Raw genomic sequence first — 9,346 nt, 5'->3', positions numbered from 1 at the left:
TCTAAACCTATTGGTTTATGTCTTTCTCATTCCAACTGGCACATTATATGTATTATTTCAGTCTTCTGAACAGAGTCGTCATTACAGCATTACAGCAACCTCCGACTTCGTCGCCACCATCTTCATCTCGACCAGATATAACACCAAAGGCTACAAGGGACAGGTCTGAAAAGGGAAACAGAAGGTTTTGTTATTGAAGCACAAGGTCAGAGTTTGCCTACCAGAAACTACCATGCAAACATCTTTAAAGATGGATCTGACTCCTTGTGCAGAATTTGCGGACAATTCATAGAGACAATTGATCATGTTGTTTCTGGCTGCCTAGTCCTCGCTGAAAAGGAGTACCTTATAAGATATGACAGACTAGAGCTGTACATCCACTGGAATGCATGTAAATACTACAAAATTGAATCTCATGATAAGTGGTACAGGCACCATCAGAAGATGGAATTTCTCAATACAAACAGAGAGAAAAATTGACTCCAATCGATTAGACATTGTGATCAAGGACTACAACAGGGGAACTTGTTTGTTAATAGTTATGTCTGTCCCTCAAGATCAAAATGCCTCAAGAAAGGAATACAAAAAGCTTTCTCACTATAAAGATCTGCAAATTGAAATCATAAAAATGTGGAAGCTTAGTACTACGATAATACCAGTAGTAATTGATGTGTTGGGAATGATAAAGAAGGGAGCTGAGAAATATATTAAGCAACTCCCTGGTAACTCCAGTCTCTGTGAACTACAAAAGATAACCTTGATGGTTAGAGCCCATATACTACGGAAAGCACTCTACATCTAAAATGGAATAAATATGGTGATAATTTTAGCATGCATAGCAAAACAAAAGTGCCCTTCCTACTCTTGGCCTCCTGAGGATGTCCGGCTCTTAGGCAGCTGAAATAAAGTTATAATGAAAGGAAACAACAACAATAATAATATCAAGAGGATATATCAATACCGCTGTTCATTGAATTGCAAAATGCGTGATTATTCAGATAACGTAGTAACTCATATTTTATTTTAATGTCCTCAGTTCAGAATGATACAATAACTGTCGGTATGCCATGATTGCTTCAATGACACATGGTAATGTTTGTGGTAAATTTAGTTTCGTCTTATACAGAAAAGAGTCACGACATTTTTGTGAGAAATTAAAGTCAAGCCCTTTAAGACGATGAAATGAAGTTACTGCGCAATTTTTAAAATAGAAATCGAAAGAATAGAGCAATAATAAACCGGATGTTGTAGTCACCAGAAAAAAAAAATACGTACTATAATTGGTGTATTATGCCTATATGACATCAGGGATAAAAAACAGGAAAAAGGAAAATATAGGGTACTATAACGACTTGAAGTATGAAAGCCTCATAAAAGACAAAATGATTATGGTACTGCTGATGATTATTTGAGCCTTGAGAACAGTCACAAAAAAATATCTTGATAGCTCAAGAACAGGAGCTATGGGTAAACTGAATCAGTAGGATGATAGATCAGCAGGACTGTTCATTCAAATGCAGAATATATGATAACATTGTGTAACACAACTTATATCCTTGGTGGAAACTGTTATTTCCTATTTGCTTACCCCTAGAAAGTATGAATAATGGCTAATATTTCCTTCAAACTTTGCTTTTGTTAAATTTATTCAAGCCTCAAAGAATCCCGCTCAACACATAACTACGATGATCTCAAGTGGTTAAGTTCAAGCAACTAACAAACAAATGGTAATAAGCAGAATATTTGCTGTAACGATATTCCTGCTTCAGCAACTCAGTCTGAATCTGTCTGAAATGTAATGGAAAATAGTTTAGTTTCAAAACCTTGATGTCCAGCTCACAAAAGCAAAGTTTGAAGGAATAGTTGTCATTTCCTTTAATTTCTAGATAGAATCAAATAGGAAACAGCACTTACTGACCAAAGACAAAAACAAATTAAAATTTGCCAAATGCCTCGTCATCTAATTAGTGACGCGCATGAATGGATCAACGAGATTCCCACTATCGCTATCTACTGTCTAGCGAAACCACAGCCAAGGGAACGGACTTGGACGGATCGGCGGAGAAAGAAGACCCTGTTGAGCTTGACTCTAGTCCAGTTTTGTGAGGGTACACGGTAGGCGTAGCATAAGCGGTAGCATTCGCGTTGCCCCGCGCCGGCCGCTGCCATCACCGGCGGCGCGCGCGGTGCTCTTTCGGCCGTCGTCGTTTCTTCGGCGGCGGTCTTGGTGTACGTTCATAGCTCACATGTTATCCAAATGTACCAGTGCTTAACTAGTACTTATCTAGTCAAATTACTTATAAAAACTAGAGATAATAAAGGTCATCCTAGGCGAATTAGGATACGGAAGATCTGTGCCGGCATATGCGGACAACGTCACCGTAATAGCGTCGTATCCCAATGCACGTTGAAATGATTGATACTACTTTAGGATAATACGAGGTGGTAGCAGCAACCAAAATCAAACAGGAAATGTCAGTGGGCTTCCAGTTCAGTACCGGGTGAGGTAGATCCATGTCCTCGCATTGCATCGTGATGCACTGGATGGAAAAGGACTGGTTAAGTTATTCGGAGACTCGTTTGGTCCATAACTCTGGGCGGAGAACTGGAATGAGGTTATGAACAGAGTGGCCAGGCTCAGCCAAAATGGGTCGAGAAAAAAAAAAAAAGAAAGCTATGCCTGAAAGGTCAACCACAGTTTGTGAACGCCTACTCTACTTCTATCATTTATTAGCGCCAGGCCGTCTGCCTTGTTCTAGTTCACATCTGAAATGTCTGGAATGTTTGTTCTTCCACTTTTTGTGGAAGGGAAACGTTCCACTGATCAGGCGCGTCATTTGCTGTCAACACCTGCCGGATGGAGGACTGCTGCGGTTGATGATGCATAGACATGCTCTGAGACTCCGAGCTCTATGGCGATTCTTTGACAAAGAACAATTGTGGTCACCATTTGTCAAGCGCTTTTTCCCCTAACTTGTCTCTTTGAGAGAGCTGTAATCTTGGGTCAAGCAAATACGGGTTTGGCTTCCGGAATCTCGTCAAGCGTTTATTGTCCGGCTACCAGTCAGGCAATGCAGTAGGTGGAAGTTCGCAGAAGATCTTTGCCTTCTCATTTTCGACTGTTACCTTTTCCGTTGTATGTTGGTACCAAGTACCCGTTACCTCATATCCATACTTTCGGCGTAGTAGCCAGAGAAGACTTTTAGCTGCTTCGTCGTGTCTGCAATGGTACTCTTTCTGCACAAAACTTTCACAAGCACTAACAATGTGAGTCAGGTTTTCGACATTTTCCCCACGCACTCTCCTTTTCACTGAGTTGGTATTCAATTTGTGATCCTGAGCAGCGATGATTAGACTTTCAGTCTTCTTTTTAAGGACAACTTTGCTGGGTCACATCCATGATGCTTCCTAGTCTATTAAAGTTGCTAGCTTCACAGTGAAACTGACTATGTAATTCCAAGCGGAGTAGTGTTTTTTTTCTCTCTCGTTGGCTATTCACAACCGAAATTCATTAGCACTCTTAACTGCATTGTTGTTAAATACCTTCTGTATTAACAGTATACCGTAGCAGGTCTTGTTTGCTGCTTACCAAATACTCTGTCACATTCCTTCTTCCACTGTCGATGCATTCCCGTACGCTTATCAGGTCACGTCCACCTTTACTCCTCTTCATGTACAGCCTGTGTACGTTCATAATAGGCTGGAAGGCACCAAGATATTGTCCAGTTCTAGGATCCAAAGATACTTGTACCCACCATCATTCGGGTTTCGCATTCGCTCTCTGTTTCGCAACTCTGATTGGCTGTATGCAAATGAGTTAATTGGGGTCCGGAACTCTCGTTGGAAAAAATTTCGCGCCCCGCTGCCTTCCTTTAATGGGGCTGGCAAGGCAGTTTTCCTTTGTCTGCTGGCTGTGACGAAAGAGGTTGTCCGATGGACGAGGCTGAAAGAAATGAGGACAGAAACATTCCTCTTTGGTAAAGCCCTCATCGACTTTTCAAGATTCACTTGAAAAGGCGAGTGAGGGTAGAGAGGGAGGTGCTGTCCTCGAGTGCATTTATGAAAACGTGGGTGAAAGTTTCGAAAATGGCAAGAGTGGATGGTACCACTCTGAGTGTAGACCCGTGAGTCGGAAGAAATGAGTTGGAGAGGGCTCTCGTCCTTAGTATTTAGGGGGTTCTTGGATGATGGTGTTCCTCGATTATCCCTAGATGTCCTCCCTGTATCAGGAAGACCCCCATCACTATCACTTTTTCTCCTCTTCCAGTGCCGTATACTATGTATATTTCCCTTCTACTACAGTATACCGTGTGTACTGTTCTTCTTTTTTTTATCATTCCACACTTTATGTCTCTCTTTGTATTGTCCCCCTCATCCTTCGCCCTGGTGGCAAATAAGACATTATTATTATTATTATTATTGAGTGAGAGAGCAGTGCATATCATCAAAGTGACACTGGGGTAAAATATACGAAGCCCAGTATACCCATCATGACTACCCGTCTGATAAGGGTACACCAGGCACATGCATCACAACCATATGTGCGCGACATGGTGATTTCATATGAAGATAAACAGCACATGACCTTGCAGGTGGGGCCCAGTTACAATTTTCTTCTGGTCGAGTAACCCATCCCGCTCAAAAGGTCCTTGAATATTATTATTATTATTATTATTATTATTATTATTATTATTATTATTGAATGAGAGAGCAGTGCATGTCATCAAATTATTATTATTATTATTATTATTATTATTATTATTGAATGAAAGAGCAGTGCATGTCATCAAATTATTATTATTATTATTATTATTATTATTATTATTATTATTATTATTATTATTAATATTATAATTATTATTATTACTACTACTACTACTACTACTACTACTACTACTACTACTACTACTACTATTATCATGAGGGGCGAGCTAGTAGAATCCTTTGTACGGCGGAGGAATACTTAGAGGCACTATGACTATTTTTTCCTCAGAGCGGTGCCGATCATTTCAGTGTGATTAGTGTCTGACACTACGATGACGACTGTGTCCGCACATGCGATTCATTGTTGTCTTGGCAACTGGGCATAAGCAGTTTTATCTCTGTGTGTGCAGTGGTGTGAAGCCCAACGCTGCTTTGATATTGGATATATATATCACTATGGTACTCTGGAGTTACATAAGGCAATGGAGTAGGAGGTGAAGAAATAGGGAAAGAAGAGAGCAATGCAAAGTAGACGACAATGAGGATAGCGAAGTGGGAATAATGAAGGTGATAATAAAGGAAGATGTATACAAGAATGTAGGTTCGAGAAGGAGGTAAGGGAAAAGAGTCCAGAAAAAGAAAGTAGAAAAACAAATTGAGAATTAAGATGAACGTCATCAGCAAGATCAACAGCGATAAGAATTGTAGTATGACTATAATTTGAAAGCGATTTGTTTGTTATTTTAAGGAGGTCGAGTGACCATATAGACGCCTTACTCTGTTGGTATCCGTGTTGTCGTTCCTAAACAAAGTGTTATATGCTGTCCATTATCTTAGCGAATATGTTTTAGAGTCGGTAAATGAAAATTTTCTGTAGGTTATTTCCTGTTACGTTTGGGATCACAAAATCATCCTATTGCCGGAATAGAGTCGGCACGGCAATGACATTTGTTTCATTGAACCAGTAGAGATGGAAAATAAACTCAGATTTCCTCGTATGATTTGAACTCAGAATGATGGTTAACGAAGCTATCCAAGATATTGTAACTAACTCATCGCGCGTTGATTTATCTAAATGCTGATTTCAAATTAATTCTGGCACAAGGCCAGCAATTTAGGGGAAGGGAGTAAGTCGATTACATCGAGTCCAGTACTCATCTGGTGCTTATTTTATCGACATCGAAGGATTAAAGGCAAAGTTGACGTCAACTGAGTTTGAACTCAGAATGTGAAGACGGACGAAATGCTGCTAAGAATTTTACCCGGCTTGTTAACGACCCTGCCAGCTCGCCGCTTTAGTTTATCTAAATATTGATTTGTAAGTAAAGCACAAAAGTAAAATTTTCGAAGTGGGTGAGGGAATACTTCATTAAATGGATCTTCGTACGCTACTGGTATTTTATTTTAACGACTACTCGAAAGAAAGGAAGGCAAATTTAACCTTGCTGAAATTTGAACTCAAAATATAAAGAATTGTTACTAAATATCGCACGGCATTTTGTACGATACTTCATCGATTCTGCCTTTTCCCTGCTCTGTTTATTAATCAATCAGTTACTAATGCTATGCATGTCTTGCCTTCTTTTACAATATTTTCGATTTTCTCCGTTACTTGTTTATCAGTTATCATTCTTTAAGACACTCTGCATACTTTTTGCTTTAAACATGTCAAACGCAAGTGTTGCAGATTATGGACTTGTCTCATAATATTTCTTACTTTTTTCGGGAATGAACAATTTGGTACGGAACACTGGAACAGTATGATATAGCCTATATTATTTCAGTTAGTGTTATTGTCACAATTTTTCTGTTATTGTCACAATTTTTTCAATTATTGTAATTTTGTTCCAATTGTTTTCAAATTTGGAGTATTGGTGTAGCTTTGTATGCTAATTATGGAAATAAAATTCATTTTTGCAGTAAATTAAAAAATAAAAATTTAATAGCCTTTAAAGTTCGCAAATTTTGGGCAATTTTAGCCAATCAAAAGCCCCAGACATATTAGTGCTGCAATTTGATCTCAGAAATTGTTCGTTCATTCGTGGATATTCCAGCTATAAAACTGATTGATTGCAAAGTCTACTCGCTAAAGTTTTGTCAATAATCAGAACCGAAGTTTAGATGTAACTTTAATTCTACATATGGCAACTGGAAGGAGTCTGGTTAGAAGCCGAGAAAAAGAGGGACACTTTTCGCTCCTGTAGAAGATAACGAATTCAGTATTGCAAGATAAACAGCTCTTCCCTGTCACTGCTTAGAGAGGCCAGTTATTTCAGTATTTGGATCTTTTCTGTCTGGTTGCACTTTTTGAAATTTTAAATTTAAGTGAAACTTTTCAAATTTAGTGTATTGATGTAATTTTTCACACCGAATCTCAGGGCCTGATTTACTTGTTCCAGAAATATGTTTTCTTAAAAAAAGTTACAGAGGTTTAAGGTTTGATCATTTTTACCCAGTCAGGAAACAAGATTTGGAAATTGTCATTTTGTCCGTGACTGCAAGAGTAAGCTGACAAAGCAATAATGTCAACATTGCGACGATAGTACGTGTTTTAAGCATTTAATTAGCGAAAGATGACCGAAGAAAAAAAAAAGAGTAGACAACAAATATTTTGTAGTTTTAAGCATTCAAGAGGTGAGTATCGAGAATGCAACAAAATATCCAAAAACAGCAACAGATGAATACAAGCTGGAAAACACAGTGTAAAATACCAGTTTGTAAACACGTGTTTTTTTTTCTTTATAAAGAGTTTCAACTCTTGGCCTGTTACAATAGAAACAGACACCTATATGTCAGTGGCTTTCGATTGGCTAAACTTATCCAAAATTTGTGAACTTTAAAAATTAACTGTTTATTGATTCATAGCGAAAATGAATTTCATGCCAATGATTACCATACAAAACTACACCAACACATCAAATTTGAAATCAATTGGAAGAAAATTGAAGAAATTGAAAAGTGCCAACCAAGCAAAAAAAGATCCCAGTAACTTTGTACCTTTTATCATCTAGTTGACTTTTGTTATGTATCTGAGACAGACACAGCATATCAACTGTGAAAGACTGCGACAGGTTTTCAACAATCCTTTTACTCACCCATTGTTTTTTGTTGCTAAGCAACTGTAGTGTTGTGTAAATATTACTTGTTATTTATTTATACGATAATTCATTTATATTTGATATATGGTTTCTGAGACAGTCGGGGACGACGTTTTCTTTAATAAATCTAGTGTTAATAAAATACGTACCAGTCAGATATTCAGGATAATTATAACGCCTATATATCAGTTCTTCATCATGTATTCATTCATAAATACATGTACATATATATGCATACATAGACACGCCAATACGCACGCACATACATACATACATACATACATACATACATACATACATACATACATACATACATACATACATACATACATACATGTATGTACCGTTTTTAACCGTAAAACTCGAAGTAGATAAAGTTATAGTCCAATGTTGACATAACAATATATGTTTATACACACACGCACACACACGCACACGGACAAACACACACGCACACAAACATATACACATTGTTTAACATAACAAATTTTGTGCCATCTCAAAAGTCTTCCTCCTCTGCTCCCGTCACATCACTTCTTTTCAAATTTCTCGCAGTCTTTCTCTTTTCGTTCTCTCATCTGCCCTCCAACTAGGTACGTCCTGAATAAGGCTTCTATCTTCTCTATAGATATTTCCAACAATAAATTATCCATTGTTTGTTTTATTAACCACTTGCAGTATCTCCCGGCGTTGCTCGGGTTTGTAAGGGAAATAACTATATAAGCATTTTTAGAGATGTAAAGTATAATAGCCATCTCAATATGGCTAACCACAAGGTGGAGTTACTGTAGCTTTTTACGTTCTGAGATGTAATAATACATTTTTAGAGAGTTACTTCCCTTATATATGCCAAAAATGCATTAAAAATAGGAAAAATTGATGGTAAACTTTTTTTTAATCGTAGACTCATCGTAGACGCGCGCTAATACCTAGAAGGGCTCGATATGAATCACGACTATAAGATACCCGGTTTTGGTTAAACTGCACCGCAAAATGTGGGAGTAGTTAGGAATCTAAATCGTAGGAGACAGACAGCACACAACCACACTTTTATATATAAAGATTTCTCCAAGTTTCTCGTTGGTTACATAATCTTGCCATTTGATTCTTAATATTTTGCCAACGATTCGAGTGGCTGTGTGGTAAGTAGCTTGCTTACCAGCTACATGGTTCCGGGTTCAGTCCCACTGCGTGGCATCTTGGGCAAGTGTCTTCTACTATAGCCTCGGGCCGACCAAAGCCTTGTGAGTGGATTTGGTAGACGGAAACTGAAAGAAGCCCGTCGTATATATGTATATATATATATATATATGTGTGTGTGTGTGTGTGTGTGTGTGTGTGTGTGTGTGTGTGAGCGTGTGTGTGTGTGTGCATGTGTGTATGTTTGTGTGTCTGTGTTTGTCCCCTCAACATCGCTTGACAACCGATGCTGGTGTGTTCATGTCCCCATAACTTAGCGGTTCGGCAAAAGAGACCGATAGAATAAGTAATAGGCTTACAAATAATAAGTCCTGGGGTCGATTTGCTCGACTAAAGGTGGTGCT

At 38.3% G+C, this 9,346-nt stretch overlaps 1 long non-coding RNA gene across 1 annotated transcript in view; it reads right to left on the bottom strand.

Moving 5' to 3' along the window:
* Nucleotides 1–1,943: 1,943 nt before the first annotated feature.
* Nucleotides 1,944–9,346, bottom strand: part of LOC118763872 — a 27,913-nt gene continuing 20,510 nt past the window's right edge. Inside the window, exon 4 of the long non-coding RNA XR_004999628.1 lies at nucleotides 1,944–2,074. This is a non-coding gene — a long non-coding RNA (uncharacterized LOC118763872). The remainder of the gene's footprint in view (nucleotides 2,075–9,346) is intronic.

The sequence above is a fragment of the Octopus sinensis genome, linkage group LG6 (genome assembly GCF_006345805.1).
Source record: "Octopus sinensis linkage group LG6, ASM634580v1, whole genome shotgun sequence".
NCBI lineage: Eukaryota > Metazoa > Mollusca > Cephalopoda > Octopoda > Octopodidae > Octopus > Octopus sinensis.
Note: the sequence above shows the minus strand (reverse complement) of the source record. Positions and strands in the feature narration are given on the sequence as shown.